The sequence below is a fragment of the Melanotaenia boesemani genome, chromosome 24, assembly GCF_017639745.1.
Source record: "Melanotaenia boesemani isolate fMelBoe1 chromosome 24, fMelBoe1.pri, whole genome shotgun sequence".
NCBI lineage: Eukaryota > Metazoa > Chordata > Actinopteri > Atheriniformes > Melanotaeniidae > Melanotaenia > Melanotaenia boesemani.
In genome coordinates, this window is record NC_055705.1 from 3,588,651 (window position 1) to 3,613,375 (window position 24,725).

Consider the following 24,725-nt stretch of genomic DNA (forward strand, 5'->3'; position numbering starts at 1 on the left):
TTGTTTGGTGGAAGCAGGTGATGTGGAAAAATAGTTTCAGGTAAGAAGAAGAGCTCTGGACGCCATCTTGATGTATAAAAAGAATGATTTTATTACAAGAAGTGATCTTAAACAGATCTGCAGAGTCTGTGAGGTCTCTGGCCAATCTTGAGAATCCCAAAACCACATGTGTGAGGCGCCTTATCTACCTTTCAAACAAAGACATTCCTTAAGTTCTGAGTTGACCAATCCTGTGGAAACACACATGTTTACATAGATGGTGTTTGTGTTGAAGTCCAGTCTCTAAGACAGAGAACCTGGTAAGAACCTGAGTGTGTCTTACATCAGCCCGTCTCTACATGGAGTCTAAAATTAACTACTCTTAGCAAACTGCAGTCTGCTTAAGCTGCAACCCAGTATATATATATTAGTTAGTAGCCTAAATATTGATTTAACATGAACCTGTGTGTGTGTGTGTGTGTGTGTGTGTGTGTGTGTGTATTCATTGCATGTGTTTATTTTACATGTGTTTATTTACATATGAAAGTTCATGGTTGTAGCTCTGAATCTAGAATCTTTGGTTATAATTATTCTTAATTATGCATTAAACAAGTTATGGTTGTTTATAAAGTGCATGCACCATTAAAACAATGTGATCAGTGAGACAGCTGACTGTGGCAAGATGGCCGCCACTGCAGACGTTCAACTCACTTTATTAAAATCAACTAAAACTAATCAATAATCAATACAGTCATTAGTGTCTGATGAGACCTTCTGGAATCACTGTGAGGAGTTCCTGAATCATTCTGGTTAATGAAGAAACTAAATGTGTGGAGAAAATGCAGATTTGAAACTGCAGCAGCTCTTCAGCTGCTCCTCTGATGAAGATGATGATGAAGACACAAAGAGAGTCATCTGAAAGATTTCAAACTATGAAAAACAACAGTCGCGACTTCTTAAAAACTTTCTGAAGCCTCTAACTTTCTGTCAGAAAGACTTTCAACAGAAAACCCTGAAGGCAAACTTCTCCCAACATCAGAAGCTCCACGATCAGCGGCAGCTGGAGAACAAACGAGCCATGCTGCTGCATTCACGGAGCAACGAGAACACGGGATTTCAGAGTCACTAGTAGGAATCACACATGATAAACACATCCTCTGTTTAATCATTGTTGATATTATAAATAAATATGTTACGTATGTTCTGTGTCTCTCGTCTTGCTTCAGTAATGCCGACATGTCTTAAATTTTTATATCTTGAGTTTTCCCTCGAATTTGATGGGATTTTGAATTGAATGCTCATGTTTCGTGTGTACTTGAATGCAGCATAGTGGCGTAACAGCTGCGCATGCGCCACGGAATCCAGTTCGACGGTTTGTTTTATTTTGGCGGCTACAGACGGAGCGGAGAGCTGCTGGAGTCTTCAGAAAAGAACCAGAATGGAGGAGCAGAACCAGGACCAGAACCCCACGAGGAGGAACAAAGCGGGATCATCCTCTGATACCACCGGTCGGCAGGTCAGTGTTGAGGACACTAAAGACACGAGGACGAGTCTCGAGGCTCCGTGTCTCATCCGCTTGTTCTGGTTTTCTGTCAGAGGTGAAAAAGAAAAGTAGTAAAAGTTTGTGTTTTCATGGTTTTCCTTTTTAAAAACCGTAAAGTATCCGCGTTTCCTCTCAGACAGAACCCAACGTAGGAGCTACGTCTGCAGTACAGAGGAACGGAGATAAAATATCACGTTACTTCTACACAAAACGTGCGTTATGGCAAGCCAAAGTGGTCAAAATTCGCCACTTTATTGGCGCGTTTGTAATAAAAACGGCGTCAAATACGCCGTTTTGTGGTTAAAACGGTGTTAAAAGCGTCGTTTTATGTGGCAAAAACGTCGTAAAATTCGCCGTTTCTTAAAGCTTCGGTAAACGCCGAAAAATACGATGTTTTTTGCGGCCGCTTTTTCCGGCGTTCAATGAACGCGCGTAAAAAGCGCCGTTTTGTTGTATTATAATTGTCCCAGCCCCTTTTTTGTACAGCCAGTAAAACTGAACCGTGATCATCCAATCAGTAAAGAATAAGAACAGACCCTCCAGTTCATCACTGGTCTCTGCTGAAGGATTGTCTGCATTGTTCCAGTAACCATGTGGTCTGCTGGTGTGTTTACATCTCCAGCCATATGCCAGGATACAGATTCAGATATAGATTAAATTTGTTTTATATTTTCTAAAGAAATAAAAGAAAGAAAGAATTCTTTCTTCACAGATGTCGACATACATACATTATTGTCTGAAACCACACTGAGCACCAACCTATGCATTACAATGAGACACACTAAATTAATAGCATCTATATTTAATAATATAGATAATAAAGTATATATACTACTATATTTACTATAGTATATTGTACTTATAGAAGAACAGCATAATAAAAGATAAGAAAAAACCTTATTAATCCCACAACAGGTAAATTTGTGTGTTACTATAAATCAACTACAGAAAAAAAGAGGGAGAAAAGCAGATAAAAAAAAATACAAATATTAAATACAAATGCAATAGAATGAAAACTATATACCACAGTAACTGGTGTTCTATGTACACGCACACACAGCACACACATTATGGAGGAAGGGTTTATGTTTGGACATACATATATACACACATATACAAATATCTAGCCATACACATACATGTACTGTATGTTCATATGTGTGAATAATTATTGTGAAATGTAAATAGTTTGTGTTTACACGAATCTATTTATTATACGTGTAGTATAAATGACTAAAGGAACTATAGCACATAGAGCCTAAAGAACAACATATTAAGATGTAGCACATGACACATGCTGTTGACTTGAAGGTAGTTTTTGATGCTTATGTCTCTGGAGCAAAAGCTGTATAGAAATTGTGTGGTGCCTCTTCTTAGTGGATCTGTATCATTTAGCAACTGGATTTAGTAAAATTTATCTTCCATTCTTCATGCTTTTCCTCCAGCATGTTGGTATTGACAGAACATGAAGGTCCTCTGTGATGTGGCTGCTCAGGATTTTAAAGCTTATTACCGTCTCCAGATTCTCACTGTTGATATACAGTGTTGTTTTATTCTTTTTATTAAAGGAAATAATGACTTGTTTCTATTTTGTTTGATTTTTTTACATAGTGTGTCATGTTATTTTCTTTGCATGACACTGTCAGCCCTCGTCCTTCCTCCCTGTAGTCAGACTCATCGCTCTTACAGATCAACCACATTGTTGTCACATCATTTGTGGATGGAACTGGTGTAACGTGACGGAGTACAGTCATGTGTGTACAGCCAGGAAAGGAAGTAGCTCAGCACACAACCCTGTAGGGTTCCTGTGGTCAGGGTCAGGGTGGAGCAATGAAAGGGCCCCATCCTGACAGACTGACTGTGGCCTATTTGGTGAAGAAGACCTTTATCCACAGGCAGATGTTTTGTTGTAACTAGCTTGGACATCTTGCAGTGCAGTGTGCTGATATGGTCTCATCCTGTCCTGTCTGCAGACCGATGAGGATCCAGGATGGTTGGAAAGCCACCTTGATCAGACTTTACTCTTCCTCATGTTCTTTGCACATTGTACTGTCATGTGACCTGCTTTAACAGGTTGTTTTCCCTACTGTGGGATCAATAAAGATTTTTTGTTAGTCTTTTTTTGCATCAGTCTCATGAAACATTTTGTGATGTTTAAAGCCTCTGAACTGGAATCATTTAGGGATGCCAGAATGACAGGTCTTCAGACAGGTGAGAACAGTACAAGATACCAGTAAATATCCTCAGCTAACTGAAACACAGTCCCTAGGAACCATCCTGGGACTCATCTAGGCCAGCTGCCTTCTGCATGCAGATGTTCTGGAAGGTACATCTCACATGAGCAGGGTGCAGGCTGGGTGGCTGGACCCGGTGTGATGTCGTCACTGCTGCTCCTGCCTTATAGTGGCCGAAAAACTCATTGGCTGTGTCCCAATTCAGGGTCTGCACACTTCGAAGTGCGCAGACTACGTAGGCTACAGAGTGTCCTCCGTAGTCTACACACTTCGAAGTCTGCTTAACGTTGGTGAAATGGGACAGCCTACCTAGTCTACAAGAATTTCCCATAGCAACAACACAGGACGTTTAATCACTTAAACTTCAGAAATTACTTGTAGGAAACGTCAGTAGACACTGAACATGGAGCGGCAACACGACAGTAAAAAAAATAAAAATTAAAAAAAAAACGGTTTGAGGCTCTGTTGTTTTCCAGCCGGTACACACTTCATTAACCCCTTAAAAGTCATTGAATATCAAATATTACCGAATTTTAATGTCACCATTTAACAAACATGCTTTAAATGTACTTGATTTTGTAACGTATATACTAAGGTGTAGTTAAAAAAACGTACTTTTTTTAAATAAAACTTTATTTAAACTTAATACGACTCTTCTGAGGTTGCTGATTCGCCACCGTCCTGTGCGCAACGAATTGTGGGAGAAAAGAGGCCGCGAAGGATGCATCACCAGCATCCTTCGTTTGAGGCCAAACGAAGTGCGGATTCGAAGGGTGGATTCGGAGGGTCCTTCAAATTCTGTGAATTGTCAATGAGTCTGGAGACTTGTCACTGACTCCATGTCCAGTTTTCAACATGGTGTCCATGGTGATTAGTAAAAAAAAAAACAAAACAAAACATAAAGATAAAAATAATGTATGACATGATAAAGTTTAATGAACTGTTTACAATATAAACAGGGTTACAAACATTTATCATTTTGAAAAAGAAGTCTAAACACATATAAACTATTTACATTTCACAAAAATTGTTGCTGTTCATGACTCACTGTCACCAAGAAAGTTATAAGATCACACAACATTTCCGACCATGACTGCCCTGTGTGTCCCTGTTCAAAGTGGAATGAAAGGCAGGAACAGTCATTTTCTCTGGACAGTTTAGTATCCGCCCTGGACTGTTAACACCACCACCACCAGCAGGTGGTGTATGTATGGATATACATAGATGCTTGTACATAGAACACCAGTTACTGTGGTATATAGTTTTCATTCTTTTGCATTTGTATTTAATATTTGTATTTTTTTTATCTGCTTTTCTCCCTCTTTTTTTCTGTAGTTGATTTATAGTAACACACAAATTTACCTGTTGTGGGATTAATAAGGTTTTTTCTTATCTTTTATTATGCTGTTCTTCTATAAGTACAATATACTATAGTAAATATAGTAGTATATATACTTTATTATCTATATTATTAAATATAGATACTATTAATTTAGTGTGTCTCATTGTAATGCATAGGTTGGTGCTCAGTGTGGTTTCAGACAATAATGTATGTATGTCGACATCTGTGAAGAAAGAATTCTTTCTTTCTTTTATTTCTTTAGAAAATATAAAACAAATTTAATCTATATCTGAATCTGTATCCTGGCATATGGCTGGAGATGTAAACACACCAGCAGACCACATGGTTACTGGAACAATGCAGACAATCCTTCAGCAGAGACCAGTGATGAACTGGAGGGTCTGCTCTTATTCTTTACTGATTGGATGATCACGGTTCAGTTTTACTGGCTGTACAAAAAAGGGGCTGGAATAATTATAATACAACAAAACGGCGCTTTTTACGCTTGTTCCCTGAACGCCGCAAAAAGCGGCGTTTAACGACCACCAAAAACATCGTATTTGTCGGCGTTTACCGAAGCTTTTAAGAAACGGCAAATTTTACGCCGTTTTTGCCACATAAAACGACGCTTTTAACACCGTTTTTTTTTACCACAAAACGGCGTATTTGACGCCGTTTTTATTACAAACGCGCCAATAAAGTGGCGAATTTTGACCACTTTGGCTTGCCATACTGCGTTCACGTTGTCTAATAATTCCGAGCGTCCGAGAGTTGTTGACGTCATTATGGAGCAGTTCCCGCTTTAAATGCTGCTGGACAATGTCTCCATCCAGCAGTATTGCTGAGTCATGGTAGTTACTCCTGATAGGAAATGTTTCTCCTGGACGAAGGAACATGAATCATTCAGTTGGATCCACAGCAGAAAAATAACATGTAGGTGACTTCAGTCCTTGTTTGAATGTTGTTCCCTCAGTGAGGTTTTTAGTTCCTCGTATCCTCCTGAAACACTGAGACAATCTTACTGTAACAGTCCAGTAACCTGCTGGAAGAAGTTCACAACCACACGACTGTCAAGATGACCTGTAATGATTGTTAATCTCAGTTAGTTTACTTGATATGAAACATGTAGAAAGCAGAACTCTACACGTTATTTAATAGTTTTAGTTCAACTCCACCATTTTAAATTAGCTCTACGTAACTTTTTATTTACTTTTTTACTTTAGTCAAAACCTCTTTTTCTAATAAATAAGCTTTTTCTATATTAGACTAAAAGTTTAGTCCTTTTCTTTAACACACAGAGTATTTTCTAACATCAACTTTAGTTTTGTTCATATTTCAGATCATGTTTCATTATTCTAGTAAAGATTTACAGGTTTCTGTCTTTACACGGGATTTCAATAGTAGATTTTTCTGGTAGTATTTTCCCTTTTACCAGATATAGTTTCCCCTAACTATAAAACACAGTTTCAGTCCAAACGTCAGTGTTTTTATTTATTTCTCATGTTTACACACATGTCAGCTCATCTGTGGTTATTCTAGTAAATATGAGGAGATTTAATTTTTCTCTACTAAACTTGTTTGTGGATTCAGATTCTGGTCGACTGTATTTGTCCTTCAGCCAGAATCTGTTTCCCCATAAAACTTTAGTAAATAAAGAAGAAAGGTCCTCATATTTACTAGAGAAATGAAACACGATCTGTGTGTAAAATAAAACAATTCCAGTTTGAACACACTGGTCTTTCTAGAAAGAGGAAACTGGTTTTATAAAGAAAAATCAGCCATAAACATCGACCACAGCACGTGTCTCTGCTTCACTTCCATCCATTCGTTCATTTGCTGTCCCTGCTTAGTCCAACACAGGGTGGTGGGGGGGTGGAGGCCATCCCTGCTGCTACCAGCTGAGAGACAGTTTCCACCCTGGACAGGTCACCAGTCCATCACAGGACCAACACAGAGACAAACAAGCTGTCACTCACTCCAATGGAGAGTTCAGAGACATGGATGAAGCTAACATGCATGTTTTTATGTTCCAACATGGAAACTCATCCCTGCTTCACTTTAGTAAAGAAAGTCCAAACCTCTGCACATGTACAAGAGTCAGAAAAGATGACGTGACGTTTCTGCTAAATATCACCTGGAGAAGGGACAGAAATGATGTCAGAGCAGCTTTCTTGGAGGGAGAAAGGGATGATATTTACTAGAGTAATGAAACATGATCCAGCCTGCGTGGAAATAAAAAGCTGATGTTTGAACAGAGATTGGGCTTCAAAGAGAGACGATATGAGCGACTGTATGATGGGATGGAACTTTCTGCTGTCAATGCAAAGACGTTCACGTCCTATTTTCCCTTCATGGAGGCCACGTTTTGGATCAGAAACATCCAGAAACAGCTTCTTGTTTACGATGGAAACATGGACTAAACGTATTAAATTCTGTTATATTTCATATCAAGTAAACGGAGCCAAAGAGAGTAAAAGTCCTTCCAGGTGATCTGGATGGTAGTTCGCTTCTAAACTTCTCCAGCGTGTTATTGGACGTCACTTCTTTCCAGGATCTGTGTCGTCAATGTCACGACGTTCATGCATCAGAACTTTGTTAAATGATGATGAAGCTGATGTTGGAGGAAATGAGAGTTTAGGCGACACTATGATTGTTTTAATGTTTCAGCAGCTCTTCTCTCTCATTAGAAACCAATAGTTTAAGAGTTGGTCCAGACTCAAGCAAACCTCAGTGAGGGAACAACAAGCCTCAAACAAGAAGTGAAGGGACCTGCATGCTGTTATTTTTCTGTTTCCGTGGTGAAATAGAGCGTAGTCAGGAGGATCCAGCTCTACTGAACGAGTGCATGTTCTCTCGTCCAGGGGAAACATTTCCTATCAGGGAGAACGACCTCGGCTCCACAACGATGCTCCATAGAGCCGCATTAAACTCATTCACACAATTCTACCTGCTGCACTTTTTCTCTACATCTTATCAAACTGGATCCAGATTCCCTCCAAGAAGGAAAATGCTCATGAGAGAGACACGCCACCAACACGTGTGTCCAGACCGTAACTTGAGAGGTGTTTGCAACTGGAGTTGAATTAAAGCAAAGCGGTTGGGGCGGTGGGAGGAGTCTGCAGCAGAGCGCTGCGATGCCAGCGCCGCTCGATTTACAGCTGAAAACAGCAAAAGAGGAAACTGAGAAAATAATCATTTCATTTTTATGATCGTTGAAAACCCAGATCGTAATTGAGATTAAAATGCGTTTAATCGTCCAGCCATACTTTGTTGTTGCTCTTCTTCATCTTTCAACTAGCGGTTTGTGGTTCATCTCATATTTAACACAAAGTTTTATCCTGATAAAACTGTTTCATTCTGTGGAGTCACTCTACATATTCTTAAAGTTCAGGTCTCAGATAACGTGTTAAAGTTAATAAAATCTACTAAGAATATTAAATCCATTAATCTACCATTTATTACCATGTGATAGTTTAAACATATTATAATGTGGTTTTCTGCTTCTGGGTATCTAATGCTAAAACCACAGGCTCTCACGTTAGCAGCTAACGCTAAAACCGCAGGCTCTCACGTTAGCAGCTAACGCTAAAACCGCAGGCTCTCACGTTAGCAGCGAACGCTAAAACCGCAGGCTCCCACGTTAGCAGCGAACGCTAAAACCGCAGGCTCTCACGTTAGCTGCCACCGCTAAAACCGCAGGCTCTCACGTTAGCAGCTAACGCTAAAACCACAGACTCTCACGTTAGCAGCTAACGGTAAAACCGCAGATGCTCACATTAGCAGCTAACGCTAAAACCGCAGGCTCTCACGTTAGCAGCTAACGCTAAAACCGCAGGGTCTCACGTTAGCAGCGAACGCTAAAACCGCAGGCTCTCACGTTAGCAGCTAGCGCTAAAACAGCAGGCTCTCATGTTAGCAGCTAACGCTAAACCCGCAGGCTCTCATGTTAGCAGCTAACGCTAAAACCGCAGGCTCTCACGTTAGCAGCTAACACTAAAACCGCAGGCTCTCACGTTAGCAGCGAACACTAAAACCACAGGCTCTCACGTTAGCAGCTAACACTAAAACCGCAGGCTCCCACGTTAGCAGCTAACGCTAAAACCGCAGGCTCTCACGTTAGCAGCTAACGCTAAAACCGCAGGCGCTCACGTTAGCAGCGAACACTAAAACCGCAGGCTCTCACGTTACCAGCTTACGCTAAAACCGTATGCTCTCATGTTAGCTGCTAACGCTAAAACTGCAGGCCCTCATGTTAGCTGCTAATGTTAACGTTAAGTTATAATGTTACTGTTCAGAATTCATGCATGGGCGCATGAGAAAAGAAATATTTTTAACCTGGATCTAAAAATGTCGACATTGGCAGTTTGTTCCACTTCTTTGCAGCATAACAGCTAAATGCTGCTTCTCCATGTTTAGTCTGGACTCTGGTCTGGACTAGTTGACCAGAGTCTTTGGATCTAAGAGCTCTGCTAGGTTTATATTCTCTGAACATGCTGACCCTCTTCTCTTTGCTACCAAACAGAATAATCTGTCTTGTCTTCATTAAATTGAAGGGGTTTGGTGGAAGCGATGAAACGATACATGGACATATTAACTATAATCCATCATAATTTCACTGGCAGACCAGGTCACGTTGAGCATGTGTTCCTCATCCTTTGCTCATATTGTGGACATGTGTGTGTTCAGGGTGGAGTTTTACACTTCAGAAAATTCTCAGAAATAAAGCCACAGTTACCAAAGTCAGGATGTTGTTGCTCTTTGCTTTTTTGGAGTAACTGATTCCACAGTTAGAACTTTATCTGTACAAAGCATCACCCGAAGTAGATCAGAAAGTATCTGCTGTTGGTTGGAAACCTTCTAAGTCTACAAACTAGGGCTGCACGATTATGGCCAAAATAATAATCACGATTATTTTGATCAATATTGTAATCACGATTATTAATCACGATTATTCACTGTGTTTGGAAAACATGTATTTTTATTGCACCAATTATAAACAAACTATGTTGCAACAATTTTTTTGTGAAAAAGTAAACTTTAAATTAGAATAGATGATAAATAATGCAATAAATACAGTTACCATTCATTTTTGAGAAGTTAATGTAAATTATGGGGCTACAAAAGATGCTAAATCAAGAGTCGTTTGGGAGCCAAAAGAACCGGTTCTCTGAAAAGAGCCGAACATCCATCACTAGTAATGGATGGTAGCGTGGGAGGGATGTTGTGAGAAAGGCAAACATTGAAGAAAAGACAACATAAAAATGTTTAGAACAGTAAAGAAATAATAAAAATTTATTTCTTCAGTCAATATTTTCTTTGTTATTAAGTTTAATTTTAATAAGTGTAATTTTTTTTTTTATTAGGAGTCTGCAACACGTCACAACACTTTTCAAATGTTAATGTCAACACTCTTCGTTAAAAACATTAATATCTGACGGTAAGCCAGCGCGGGGCCAGCCAGCAGCAGTTATGTACGTTTCATTTTCAGCCTGGTCATGAAACAGATCGTCTCCTGCTCTGAGTCCAGCTGCTGCGTGAGGACCAAGCCTCTTCTGAGTGCTTCTGGACGGGGGAGGGTCGGAGCCCCCCCTCCTCGTTGAAGAGTGAACTATACGCTCTTTCACGTCAGTCTCCAAAAGTCTCCAATATCACTAGAAAAAGTCGCTAGACTAGTCGCTAGTCGTTTTTTGAAAATAAGTCGCTAGAGGTGAGTGAACACTAGCAACACTGAGTACAACTAGCTGCCGACTGTAAAAGGTGCGCGCTCTTGTTCTTTAGGCAGCTTAATGAAGCTTTGACCTCGCGTTCGCCCCCTGGTGGTTGGCCGACTGCAGGTTGAGAACGTGTGTGATGAGAGAAGCAGCAGAGCTGCGTTTTTAATGTAAATATCGTTGACGATCAGGTTCATTTAATTGTGGCCACCAAAATCGTGATCACGATCAAAATCCGATTAATTGTGCAGCCCTACTACAAACCTTCCTTTAATTTTCTAATTATTGATGAAAATAACCAAACACAATGTGTTGCTGTATGTTAAACTTATAGATCTGCTATTTTCTTGTGTGACATGTTTGTATGATGAAGCATCAATTCATGAAAAAAGCTGAAATATAGAAATTAAAGGTTTCTGTCCAACAGCATTTTAAGTAAAACGCGGCAGCATTTCTTCCCTGTTGATGGGAAAGTCTCGGCTAAAGCTTTCAGTCTGGTAAAGGACCTGGTTATTATGTAAAAGCTTTAAGGTTAACTTGTTTTATGAATTACTTGTTATAACCTGTCGACCTTTATTCCACTTTTTAATACATATTATTGACCTAAATTCATTTGTTAAAAGACTAATACATTTTTCATTGGACTAAAACTGGACTAAAACTATCAAACTTAGTCATGACTAAAATGTGACTAAAACTAAAGTATTTTCGTCCTGAAGACTAAAACTGAGACGTCTGCTGTTTGGGAAATTCTGCCCAACAGAAGCACTGCAAAGTAAACCTTTCAACACAAGAAGAACACAGAGCATTACTTCATGTGTACAATTTTACTTACAAGGACTGTATGCACTAGGGCTGCTCGATTATGGGAAAAATGATCATCACGATTATTTTGATTGAAATTGAGATCTCAATTATTTAACACGATTATAGATAAGAGGTTTTGGGGGGGGACATTTGAAGTGTTTACTGTGGTAATGCCGACTAGTTTGTTTCCACCAGGTCCCCATAGCTATTGTTTGTCTCAGACCAGCAGCTTTGTTCCGCTTGGTCTGATCTGGAAAAAAATAGTCTGGAGACATTTCGTTTTCACGTTGAAATCCACGTCAATAAAATGTAGCGCGACATTTCTATACGGCTCTGGTGCGGCTTTACCACAGGTCCGTAGCGGTGGAGAAACATCGGACTGTCACCACGTCTTTCACACACCCTCACTACACTCGTCATACAGGGAAGAAAGAGACAGTCCACTAACATGGTGGTGAGACGGCAGTGATGCCGTTTGTCCAAAGTGTTGATGAGGTTCTTAAATCCCGGATTGTTCACTGTGTTAATAGAGAAAAAAGTTCTGTTTGTTTATAACGTTTGTCTCTCTGTGACTCTGGGAGCTGGTGGATTATTTAGTCGCGACTTACAAAAATTGAAAATTTTTCTATTTTTTTGTGTTGCGTCGCAAGCCCCCGTGTGCACGTCTGCGTGCACGAACGCAACATTTTACATGCACGACTGTCGCCTGTCGCTTGACTGGAGGAGGGCAGCGATTTTCACTTCCTCACGCAAGTTTACATAGAAAATGATGGAGAAGGAGCGACGTGTGTCCAGGTGTCTGCAACTCGTTCTGAATAAAACTAAAGCGGCTGTGGGAGGAGTCTGCAGCAGTGGGAGGAGTCTGCAGCTGTGGGAGGAGTCTGCATATTAAAATAAAACAAACCTTCACACAAATACATACATAGCCATTTAAAAAGTAAATTTATTATAGTTTCCCTCACACACTGTCGCTGTGCACACAAACAACAACTGGTCATGATGATGATGATATTATTATTATGATGATGATGATATTATTATTCTTATTATATCACATTATTAGAAAAGGGCCCTTTAAGGTTCTGAAGCACACAGTTTGATCACTGACCAATCAGAATCCTTCTCCCGCCTCTTTACATACAATATACACGTGAACCTGCTGACATTAAGATTATGCAAGTTAACTAGGGGCAGCTTATTTCTCTTTACATGTTAACTATAGGTCCAAATCCTTACTAGTTGCACTAGCTACGGTCTTTTCTTACTGATCTAGCAATATGATAAGGTTTTAAGAGGTTACATGCCAACTTATCAAGACAAAAATGCCAACTAGATGACTAGCTAAGGTTTACTTGTTTACTTTTTATTTTACAAGTTAACAAGTAAGACATAAAGATTTACTTGTTAGCTTGTGAGGCACAAATTGTTTGAGTTCCACTTTTGTTTTTTCACTCTTTAACAAGTAACACAATTACAATTTTACTAGTGAACTAGTTAGCTACCAAAATAGTGACTAGTAAGCTAGTGACACCTATTCTGTTTTGCACACGTAAACAAGTGGAGAGTGTTGTCTCCTACCAGCCAGACTATTTGTCAAACATGTAAAGCCTTTGGTATGACATGTTGGTCATTTTTCTTACATGTTAGATCTGTCCTTTAACTAGTTATTCATTTCTTGTTACTTGTGGATATGTATATGCTACTAGTAAGTCATTTGTTTTACATGTTAGCCTTTTTTTTACACTTGTTAATTAGTCCATGGTCTTTAGTCTCACTAGTGAACATGTAACATCAAAATATACTTCAACTAGTCAACTAGTTAGCACTTTGTCTTTACAAGTTTACGTGTAAGCTGCAACTTGCAGCCACTAGGTGGCTATTTGCAGTTCACTGGACCACATGTTAGCTAGTATCTCAAATGGTAATGAACTGGGTGGGCTGTAATGAAATCCTGGAGATATGATTTGTAGGCATTTTAAATTTTGAATTGGGGAGCCAATGGGAGGCCTCAATAAGCCTTTGCCCCACCTATTTATTTGCATATAATTAACTAGGTGAACTAGGGAGTGCTACGTTTTAACTAGTCCACTAGTGATGATTTCGTCAGTCAGGTGTTCACAAGCTGAGAAGGTATGTCACTTACTAGTATTGCTAGAGGGTATTTTGGCTTCACTAGTTAACTAGTAATCCCTCTTTAGTCACACTTGTTCTCTAGTAAGATCAAAACTGGCATTTACTAATTAAGTAGTAAGCTTTTTTATCTTTACTAGATAATTAGTTAAATATTTGGGCTTCGCCTGGTAATTTAGTGCAGATTATTGTTGGCCACTACTTAACTAGAGGAGAAGACTATATGTTGACTAGTTAACATGCTGATATTGTGCAGTTCACTAGTTAACTAGTAAAACATACTAGTCAACTAGTTTGGTCCAAAGTCCTACTAGTGCATTCAAACGCTGACAAGATATTCATTTTATTTGACTATTATAGCAAGTGGCCTCACTTGTACAACTTCTGTTCAAACTACTTGCACAAAAGTGTCACTAGTTGTTAAAAAACTGTTACTAGTCAGATTTTGAGTTCCACTAGTCTATTAAAAATGCCCATAAAACATGAGCACATGTTAACTAGTTTGTGCATAATGCAAGCTAGTGAAGGAAACTGATGTTTGATATCAAGAATATGGAATAAATGCTCAAACGGCTTGCCATATGACGCTACCGGAAACGAGATGTTAACCCTTTAACTCCGGGCAGCGGAGGCTGCAGGTGCAGTCAAACTAAAAATTAAAGTTTAGAGAATTTAAAGGCCAGAAATCTGGATAATGAAGCAGTGAAGGTGCATGGATGGAAGTTATTGTGCATATTGTGAATATTTCTCTCTCCTCACCATCTAGAAGCTGTGAGATTCTCATCCTGCTTTCTGTCTGTTCACCTGATGCTGATATTCATCACATATTGTTCCTTCTGTGTTTAGAAGGAAGCAGCTTCACAGCTTTAAATCCATCCTGCTGACTTTTTACCTTTTAGGTAGTAAATCCTGAACATTTCATCCTTTCTCATAAATATGTGATTTTATATATGAAGAAATTTTTTAACTGTTGCTGTTTAAAGAGAAAACTGCTGCTAAACCTGTTTATGTGTTTAGTTCAGGGGTCTGCAGCCTTTCCAATCCAAAGAGACATTTTTCCCTCAGCCAGCTAAATAAAACTCCTTTAGAGACGCAAATATTACCAGACTTTTCAAAAAGGAAACTTAATATATATTTTTAATGAAGAGCCACCATAGGATGTTTGTTATTTTTGAAGAACCACATTTTTATTTCCATTTTTAAGGTTTTAAAACAAAGAAAAGCATAAAACCTTTATAAAAGGAGAGAGACACTTGCAGCTCCAGAGTTGCAGGTTGGAGACCCCTGATGTCGTGTTTGTAAACCAAAACTTACTGCATTTTCTTTTTATAGCTGTAGGCCTTTTTTGAAGGAGAGAGACATTTTGCGTGTAACAATGCGATTAATCGCAGCATGTCATGCGATTAATCGCAATTAAAAATTTTAATCGTTGCCCAGCACTAAAGAATAGCAATACTTGACTACATGAACAAAAGCTACAAAGACAGTGTCACAGAGAGGCTTTGTAACATGGCTTCTCTCCTTGATCCACGCTTTCACACAGAATATCCCGGTGAGTGAAGCCAGCAAAGTCCAAGCTCTTAGTGAACTGGAGCATCTAGTGTCAGACCAGGGTAGCACAGCTCCAGGTGTTTTAGAAACCTCTCCTCCATCATCAGGTGATTAGATGAGTCGGGGTGCTGCTAAAAAGCCAAAGACGAGCCTGGAAGCTTTTTGAAGGGAGCAGTTAGTGCCAAGACAGATGTAACTGCAGAAAGGTTTTATCTGAGCTGAACAGCTATCTGAATAACCCACCAGTAGACAGTGACTGTGATCCACTTATGTGGTGGAAAAGACACAGTAAACTTTCCCCACATCAGCAGATTATCCAGAAAGTACCTATGCATTCCAGCTACCAGCTCTGCATCTGAAAGGTTGTTCAGCACAGGTGGAAACACAGTAACTTGTCAAAGGTCATCCCTTAAGCCCACAACTGTGAACATGTTAGTATTTCTGACAAAGAATCTTAAAACTTGAACAAATGTAGATAATTTCTACCTCCATAAACAGTAACATTATTCAGCTAAATGTTATTTTTATGTTTACTCAAGAGTTTTTGCAATTTTCTTATTTAACTTCTTTATTTTGCACACTGCAGTTTTATGTTGCAAAGCAACTCTGTTTTACTTTTGTTAACCGTATACATGGTTATGCCTGCCTGTTCAGTTGAGAAGAAATTGTTCCTATTTTGAATGTGCATCCATAAAGTGCAGTTTTGAAGTATTTTGTCTAGCGTAAATTATATCATCAGTTATATCATTATTGCACATTTTCAAATTTATATCATGATAAGTATCTTTGGCCATATCACCCTGCCCTAATTGATATTGTTGTGAACGATACGATATTGCAAACCCCTACTGGTTACTTTACTTTGCTTCTATATCTTCGGCAGTCGCTAAGGCAAAAGCTCGGGCGTGGGAGGGGTTTGGAGAGGCCACGGAGAATGACTTCCGGACGGCTTCGAGGAGATTCTGGTCAACCATCCGGCGGCTCGGGAGGGGAAAGCAGTGCTCCGTCAACACTGTGTACAGTGGGGATGGGGGGCTGCTGACCTCAACTCGAGACGTTGTGAGGCGGTGGGGGGAGTACTTCAAAGACCTCCTCAATCCCACCAACACGTCTTCTGATGAGGAAGCAGAGTCTGGGGTAGCTGGTGCTGGCTCGCTTATCTCTGGGGCTGAGGTCGCTGAGGTGGTTAAAAATCTCCTTGGTGGCAAGGCCCCGGGGGTGGATGAGGTCCGCCCGGAGTTCCTTAAGGCTCTGGATGCTGTAGGGCTGTCTTGATTGACACGCCTCTGCAGCATCGCGTGGACATCGGGGACAGTCCACCTGGACTGGCAGACTGGGGTGGTGGTCCCCCTCTTCAAAAAGGGGGACCGGAGGGTGGGCTCCAACTACAGGGGGATCACACTCCTCAGCCTCCCCGGTAAGGTCTATTCAGGGGTGCTGCAGAGGAGGGTCCGTCGGATAGTCGATCCTCGGATTGAGGAGGAGCAGTGTGGTTTCCGTCCCGGTCGTGGAACAGTGGACCAGCTCTACACCCTCTTTGTGGTCTTTGAGGGGGCATGGGAGTTTGCCCAACCAATCTACATGTGTTTTGTGGATTTGGAGAAGGCATTTGACCGTGTTCCCCGGGGACTCCTGTGGGGGGTACTCCGGGAGTATGGAGTGCCGGACTCGCTTGTAAGAGCTGTCCGGTCCCTGTACAACCGGTGTCAGAGCTTGGTCCGCATTGCCGGCAGTAAATCAGAATCGTTTCCAGTGCGGGTTGGACTCTGCCAAGGCTGTCCTTTGCCACCGATTCTGTTCATAACTTTTATGGACAGAATTTCTAGGCGCAGCTGAGGTGTGGAGGGGATCCGGTTTGGTGGCCTCAGAATTGGGTCTCTGCTCTTTGTGGATGACGTGGTTCTGTTGGCTTCATCGGAACTTGATCTTCAGCTCTCACTGGAGCGATGCGCAACCGAGTGTGAAGTGGCTGGGATGAGAATCAGCACCTCCAAGTCCGAGACCATGGTCCTCAGCCAGAAAAGGGTGGAGTGCTCTCTCCGGGTCTGCGATGGGGTCCTGCCCCAAGTGGAGGAGTTTACATATCTCGGGGTCTTGTTCACGAGTGGGGGAAGGATGGAGCGGGAGATCGACAGGCGGATCGGTGCGGCGTCCGCAGTGATGCGGGCTCTGCATTGGTCTGTCGTGGTGAAGAGAGAGCTGAGCCAAAAGGCAAAGCTCTCGATTTACCGGTCGATCTACGTTCCTACCCTCACCTATGGTCATGAGCTGTGGGTATTGACCGAAAGAACAAGATCGCGAGTACAAGCGGCCAAAATGAGTTTTCTCCGCAGGGTGGACGGGCTCTCCCTTAGAGATAGGGTGAGAAACTCGGTGATTCGGGAGGAGCTCAGAGTAGAGTCACTGCTCCTCCACATCGAGAGGAGCCAGATGAGGTGGCTCGGGCATCTGGTCAGGATGCCTCCCTGGTGAGGTGTTCCGGGCACATCCCACCGGAAAGAGGCCTCGGGGAAGACCCAGGACACGCTGGACGGACTACATCTCTTGGCTGGCCTGGGAACGCCTCGGGATCCCTTTGGATGAGCTGGTGAATGTGTCCGGGGAGAGGGAAGTCTGGGTTTCCCTGCTTAGGCAGCTGCCCCCACGACCCGACTCCGGATAAGCGGAAGAAAATGGATGGATGGATCATTTTATGATTTTGGCACCAGAAGAAATAAATGGATAAAAAAATACATATAAGAAGTGTTCATGTTATTTTTACACACTAGAAAGTGGTGAAATTAATTAAAGCATAACAAATGTGAAAATCGTCAAACTATATTATGTCTTTAACTAGATTTTTTTGGTAGGATTATAATCTGGACATCCTTCCAAATACAGACATACACACGTCCAAGTATCTGTATGGTCAGCATCATATTTGAGACTGCTTCACATTAAATCTGTTTTTAGAGACTTTCTGAGTCTGAGGACAGAGTTTGGAGAGAGAACAGTACAGTATTTGAGTTTGAAAACAAGGAAGTTTGATATGAAATCTAAAAAATAAATTCTCCACATTTCTCTACTTATCAGTGTTTTTAAGATTCTTGTGACTTCATTCATTCAAATCATTTTACAGTACAGTGACCTGACTGGTCCAGACAACATCTTCAGTTTTAGACTGACACCTCTCTTAGACTAAAGCAGCTTCTGGGTTGTTAGCACAGACTACAAACACTAACAGATCAAGGAATTACATGACCTCCTGCTACTGTGTCTGCAGTCATCCAGCTGTAAATAAGAATCAGTTTGTGGTACCTACCAGATGCTTGAGGTTGAATAATACTTGTCCATAATACTTAGTTTGGGTGAAATGTAAATGTTTTCTTCCTGCTCGTTACAGAAACATGGAGGCCAAAGAAAACCTAAACATCGAGGTGGTCGAGGCTGTAAGAAAGTTTTCACTGGTGCATCACGACCAAAGAGATGTCAGAAGATTCACGTTGGAGAGAAACCGTACACCTGTGATCAGTGTGGAGCAGCTTTCAGTCAGTCAGGTCATTTAAAAAGGCACCAACGTATTCACACTGGAGAGAAACCTTACAGGTGTGATCAGTGTGGAGCAGCTTTCAGTCTGTCAGGTCATTTAAAAAGTCACCAACGTATTCACACTGGAGAGAAACCTTACAGGTGTGATCAGTGTGGAGCAGCTTTCAGTCAGTCAGGTCATTTACAAAGTCACCAACGTATTCACACTGGAGAGAAACCTTACAGATGTGATCAGTGTGGAGCAGCTTTCACTATGTCTGGTGCTTTAAAAAGGCACCAACGTATTCACACTGGAGAGAAACCTTACAGGTGTGATCAGTGTGGAGCAGCTTTCACTGTATCTGGTGCTTTAAAAAGTCACCAACGTATTCACACTGGAGAGAAACCTTACAGGTGTGATCAGTGTGGAGCAGCTTTCAGTCAGTCAGATCATTTAAAAAGTCACCAACGTATTCACACTGGAGAGAAACCTTACAGGTGTGATCAGTGTGGAGCAGCTTTCACTGTATCTGGTGCTTTAAAAAGGCACCAACGTATTCACACTGAAGAGAAACCTTACAGGTGTAATCAGTGTGGAGCAGCTTTCAGTCAGTCAGGTGATTTAAAAAGTCACCAACATATTCACACTGGAGAGAAACCTTACAGGTGTGATCAGTGTGGAGCAGCTTTCAGTCGATCAGGTCATTTAAAAAGTCACCAACGTATTCACACTGGAGAGAAACCTTACAGGTGTGATCAGTGTGGAGCAGCTTTCACTGAATCTGGTGCTTTAAAAAATCACCAACGTATTCACACTGGAGAGAAACCTTACAGGTGTGATCAGTGTGGAGCAGCTTTCACTGTATCTGGTGCTTTAAAAAGTCACCAACGTATACACACTGGAGAGAAACCTTACAGGTGTGATCAGTGTGGAGCAGCTTTCAGTCTGTCAGGTCATTTAAAAAGTCACCAACGTATTCACACTGGAGAGAAACCTTACAGGTGTGATCAGTGTGGAGCAGCTTTCAGTCATTCAGGTCATTTACAAAGTCACCAACGTCTTCACACTGGAGAGAAACCTTACAGGTGTGATCAGTGTGGAGCAGCTTTCACTGTATCTGGTGCTTTAAAAAGTCACCAACGTATTCACACTGGAGAGAAACCTTACAGGTGTGATCAGTGTGGAGCAGCTTTCAATCAGTCAGGTGCTTTAAAAAGGCACCAACGTATTCACACTGGAGAGAAACCTTAAATTTGCCAGGAGGATGGTGCAGCTTTTATTCATTCAGACTATTAAAAAAAATTATACTAAATGTTGTGGAAAAACTAATGTGTACTGCTGGATTAAAACTTTATTAACAAAGGTATCACTAAGAAGACCTGTGAGGTAAAACAAAATGATATTGTGCATATTTGTAAAGTTTTGGCAAACGGTAGGGGGATTTGCAGCCACTTCTTGTAAATGTTTAGTAAAGTTATGAAGTTTAGTCATAGAAAGACGACCTCCCTCTGAAGAGAAACTGTTCTGCAGCTGTTCTGTAGCAACTGTGAGGTGATTGTCGCAACATATTTGAGTTTGAATTAAATAATACTGTATATAACTATGTACTTTGTTAGTCATAACAGAGTAATAATAATACTAATGGTTTAGATTTATTTAGTGCTTTATCAAGGCACCCAAAGTGCTTTACATTGTGAATCTGTTATTCATTCACACGCTGATGGTGGAAGCCAAGTTGTACAAGTAAATGAGTTGTTTACAGTATGTCTCTGTCAGGTTTCTGTTTCCTGTTCATGGGGGTGTTTCAGGAAAGTCACTCGAGAGATGCCTGAAAAAGTCAAACCAGCACCATCTTCTACTGAAGCATCATGTCATTCTAGGAACACAGCTCAGCCTGATTTCATCCAGACTGACTCAAGACAGACCTGCATAAACTCGGTGCACACACCTGGGATGTCTAACAAGTCCAAATGAGTGGATGAAGGGAAAAGTTGTTTAAACGAGGGACGCTAGAGGCAGAATAAGAGAAACCTTCTCCTCATCAGCAGATCAAATCCTGCTGATTGATCTGCATGAAGAATTAAAACGCCACCAAAAACTGGCAAGTTTGCCACCAATTCATAGAAAGACAGAAAATGGTCCTGATCGAGTGTATCCCCCCTATACCAGATTTACCTGGTAATGGTGGCCCAGTGGATCGAACAGTGATTTTGGGCATGGTTGACCAAAGTTCTACTCAGTATTCTGGCAGTAAAAGGAAATATTGGTAAATGGAGTTAAGATGTGTTTTTCTGACGCCCATGTGACAATGAGCTGGCATGGTAGTCAACACTTGTTGACTAAAACTGTTATATTGACCACAAAAACGTAAATCATCTTGAAATCACACCGACAGGCTGAAACAGTCTGATCATGGAAGTAATGATAGCAGCCGCAGTATAAACATTGACCAAAATACTAGTCGACTGTTAATAACGGATCACTCAGTACAATTAAATACAGGGCTTAGATTACAAAGGTAATTATGGGGAACCTTATTGTCAGACATACAGTGGGACTCAGTCATATACGTGTAGATCTATACACTACTGAAAACTAAGAATACTTGAACAACACATCTTAGATCTTGAATGAAATATTCCAGTCAAAAATCGTTATTTATTAAACAGTAGAATGTGTTGAGAACAGTAAAAAAAAAAAGAATGATCAATGGAAATCAAAATCATTAACCCCTGGAGGTCTGGATTTAGCTTGGCTTCGCACAGTGGAAGCTAACCCAGTAGCTAGCTAGTCCCCTGTAGCCGGTGCGGAGCCACCTAGCAATGCTAACTCACTTAAACATCCCTAAGCAGTTCCCATGCAGCAGGAGCCCCAGACCAGCTGGGTGGTGGTAGGGTTGTCACGATACTAAAATTTTAAAGTCGATATCAATACTAAGAATGATGATCAATACTTCATAGTGTTAATTTCGTTAATGAAAACTAAACGAAAATATTTCCGTCAACGCATATTTTTCACCGGATAAAAACTAGACAAGACTAAAATCCCCATTAATAAACAGTAACTGGGACTAAATCAGAATGCATTTTCGTGGACTAATAAAGATGAGACAAAAAAGTAGTTCAATAAATAAAAACTGAGCTAAAAAAAAGAAGATGATTTTGTCAAATCCTGTCTCCTCGGCTTTTCCGCCACTCACACACACACACACACTCTTTCAAACCTGCAGCGTGCAGGCGCAAAAACACAAGGAACAGACAGGATGTGGATTCATGGCAAAAATTTAAAAGTGAAACATCAGTGGCCATGCTTTGCACGGGGCCCAAGAGAAAGAGAAGACGTGATATGTGAACCCATTTTCGCTACACTGAAGTGGAGTTTAAAAACCTTATGACAACAAACCTGATGAGACATGTCACAATTCACCACAAAGACAACGTGATAAGTTAACAAAACGTTTGGTGGTGTATAACGTAACATTAAACCACCGGCTGTAATGTTCCAACAATAACCTTAAACCGACCGCAAACCGCTGGCTAACTTACTAGCTTCATAGATTGTAGCAGTAGTAGCCACTTGTTGATATTGTGTGTGAAGTTGAATTTATGCTAACTTAGGTACGTAATGCTGGCCGGGCAGCTATGTTTTTAGTTGGATTGCAAGTTTAACTAAAGCAGACAGAAGTATGAGCTAATCTAGGAGCTGCTAGCAAACTATAGTGAACACAAAACACCTGGGCAGCTACACATGGATGCAAACTAAAAACTAAAATGTACTAAAACAAATAATCTAGATGAAATAAAATAATACGCCACACTTAATTCAAAACAAGTGTAGCCCAGATACAGTTGCCTTGTATTTTGGGGGAAAAGCTTAAAATATTAAAACAATAAATAGTTTAAAAAAATGTCTAAAAAGTGTTTAAGGGTGAATCCCATTTCACCCCTTGGCCCTACCCCATAGCCCTTCCCCTCCGTTTTGCGCGTTCACGTGAAGGGGTAGGGGTGTCCCAATTCCTTTTAGGACAGAGGGGTAGGGGTAGGGCTATATACCCCTTCAAACGAAGATTTTTCAGAGGCCCACTTGAAACGGAGGGGTATGAAAAATTTCCTGTTCTATATGAGAAAGCAAGTGTTTCTACGCACATCACGCTTTCTTGAGGTGCAGGGCAACACACACTCGCACAACAAAAAAACAGCCTCAGAGTAAAAGAGAGTATACCAGCACACGATTAATTTTAATTGCATGCAAAATTCGTACATTACGTCCCACATATGCCTGTCGATAAGCAATAAGTCAATTAATTGCACTGTAATGAAAAAATGAGCGCAACAAGTTTGCCGCCGCGATTTTATTAGTCTCCCCCATCTTACTTCACCATAGACTGTGTATGACAACAGGTTTCACTATGAAGTATCTAGACTGAACGCTCTTGCAGAGTGATCTCTCTCATGTCATGTTTGACAGCAGCATGTAGCAGCATGAGATCGTGGTGAACCACTAACCTGTGCGAGCCGGTACGCTGCATTTGTTTACAGGGCTACTGTCACGCATCGGCCGTAAGACTCATGCATTTGACTGGCTTCTTACGCTCTCACGCTAAAACTCTTATTTCTCACGCTGGAATACACTTTAAGAGCAATGCCGGCTAACTAAGAAGTTCTAGAGGATTCCCAGTGGGCTGCATTACTTCTGGGTCGGTGTCCCGGCGTATATGTCAAGAAGACGCAGTGTCGCGTTGCAGCAGCGGTTCGCTCACTGCTCATAGATCAGACTGACACGCAGTGATGAGGGAGATATTTCAGCTTCACAGACGGCAACGATGCACAATATAGTTTTTCCTAGTTTTTTTTAAATACAGCCAGCAGTTTTGCTGGTTTTTCCTGTTTGAGCCCCATGTTTAATATTTTTTAATATATTTATTGTTTTGATTTTATTTAGTTTCTTCCAGTTCCTGTGTAAAATGTTCTTTCGTGACTACTGATGACATATGTAACTGTTGAAGGGGTGTCCCAATTCGTAGGGGTTGATTTTTCAGCCCTACACCTTCTAGCTCCGTTGTAAGGGGTAAGGGGCAAGGGGTGAAATGGGATTGGGCCTAAGTCATTGTTAGTTTATAAAGTTTATGTTCAGTTCATATCCTCCTGACTACTAGTTCAAATTTGTCCTCTGTGGAGGACATTTGTAAAGCTGAATATCTCCATCCCCCTGCATGCTATTAACCCTTGTGCTCTCTTCGCTCATTTCAATGTATACCACAGGCTTTTGGTTTATCTCATACTTTATTTGGTTTGATTTTCTTTCGTTTTTCTTTTTCTTTTTCTTGCCTTTGGGATCGTGTTAGCTCTCTGACCTCTTTTTTTTTTTTTTTTTGGAGTTCATCCCTGTTTTTTTTTTCTGTCATTTTATTTTTTTATTTTTTTTTTTATTTTTTTTTTTTTTTTTTTTTTTTTTTTTTTTTTTTTTTTTGCTGTCAGTCAGGAAACCCAAAAGAACACAAGGACCATGATTTTGTTGCAATGATTTATTGTGTTTCTTTTCTTTTTCTTTTTTTATTTATTTATTTTTTTTTTTACATTTATTTTTTTCTCCGGTCTCCCGGTACAACCGCGCCCGCTGAAGTTTCCGCATCTGCGTTACAGCAAGACGGACAGTACATGACCGCTCGGGTTCTGCACACATATCTCTTACATGCGTAGCACACATTTACCGTTTTACAATCTTTTTTCCAGGGACATATCTGACATCGTTTCCTTTTGCTTTTTTGTTTTGTTGCCGCTGGCAACGCTGTGGCCGGGGACGTGTTTGCATCATCGGCGGAGACAGCGGCGTCCTCCTCCTCGTCCTCCTCCTCCTCCACGTGAACAACGTTGGCATCTGAGCACAAGGATGAGGATGTTGTAGTAGGTGCGATGTTGTT

The 24,725-nt window shown here is 40.8% G+C and overlaps 2 long non-coding RNA genes across 2 annotated transcripts; one reads left to right on the forward strand and one right to left on the reverse strand.

Annotated features, from left to right (window-relative positions):
* Positions 1-1,284: 1,284 nt before the first annotated feature.
* On the forward strand, positions 1,285-24,725 carry LOC121635339. Its single transcript, XR_006009410.1, has 4 exons — positions 1,285-1,495; positions 1,595-1,605; positions 21,201-21,209; positions 24,713-24,725. It is a non-coding gene; the product is annotated as an uncharacterized LOC121635339 (long non-coding RNA).
* LOC121635373 lies at positions 5,729-17,956 on the reverse strand. Its single transcript, XR_006009445.1, has 3 exons — positions 17,946-17,956; positions 11,645-11,649; positions 5,729-5,830 (listed from the first exon to the last, which is right to left on the reverse strand). It is a non-coding gene; the product is annotated as an uncharacterized LOC121635373 (long non-coding RNA).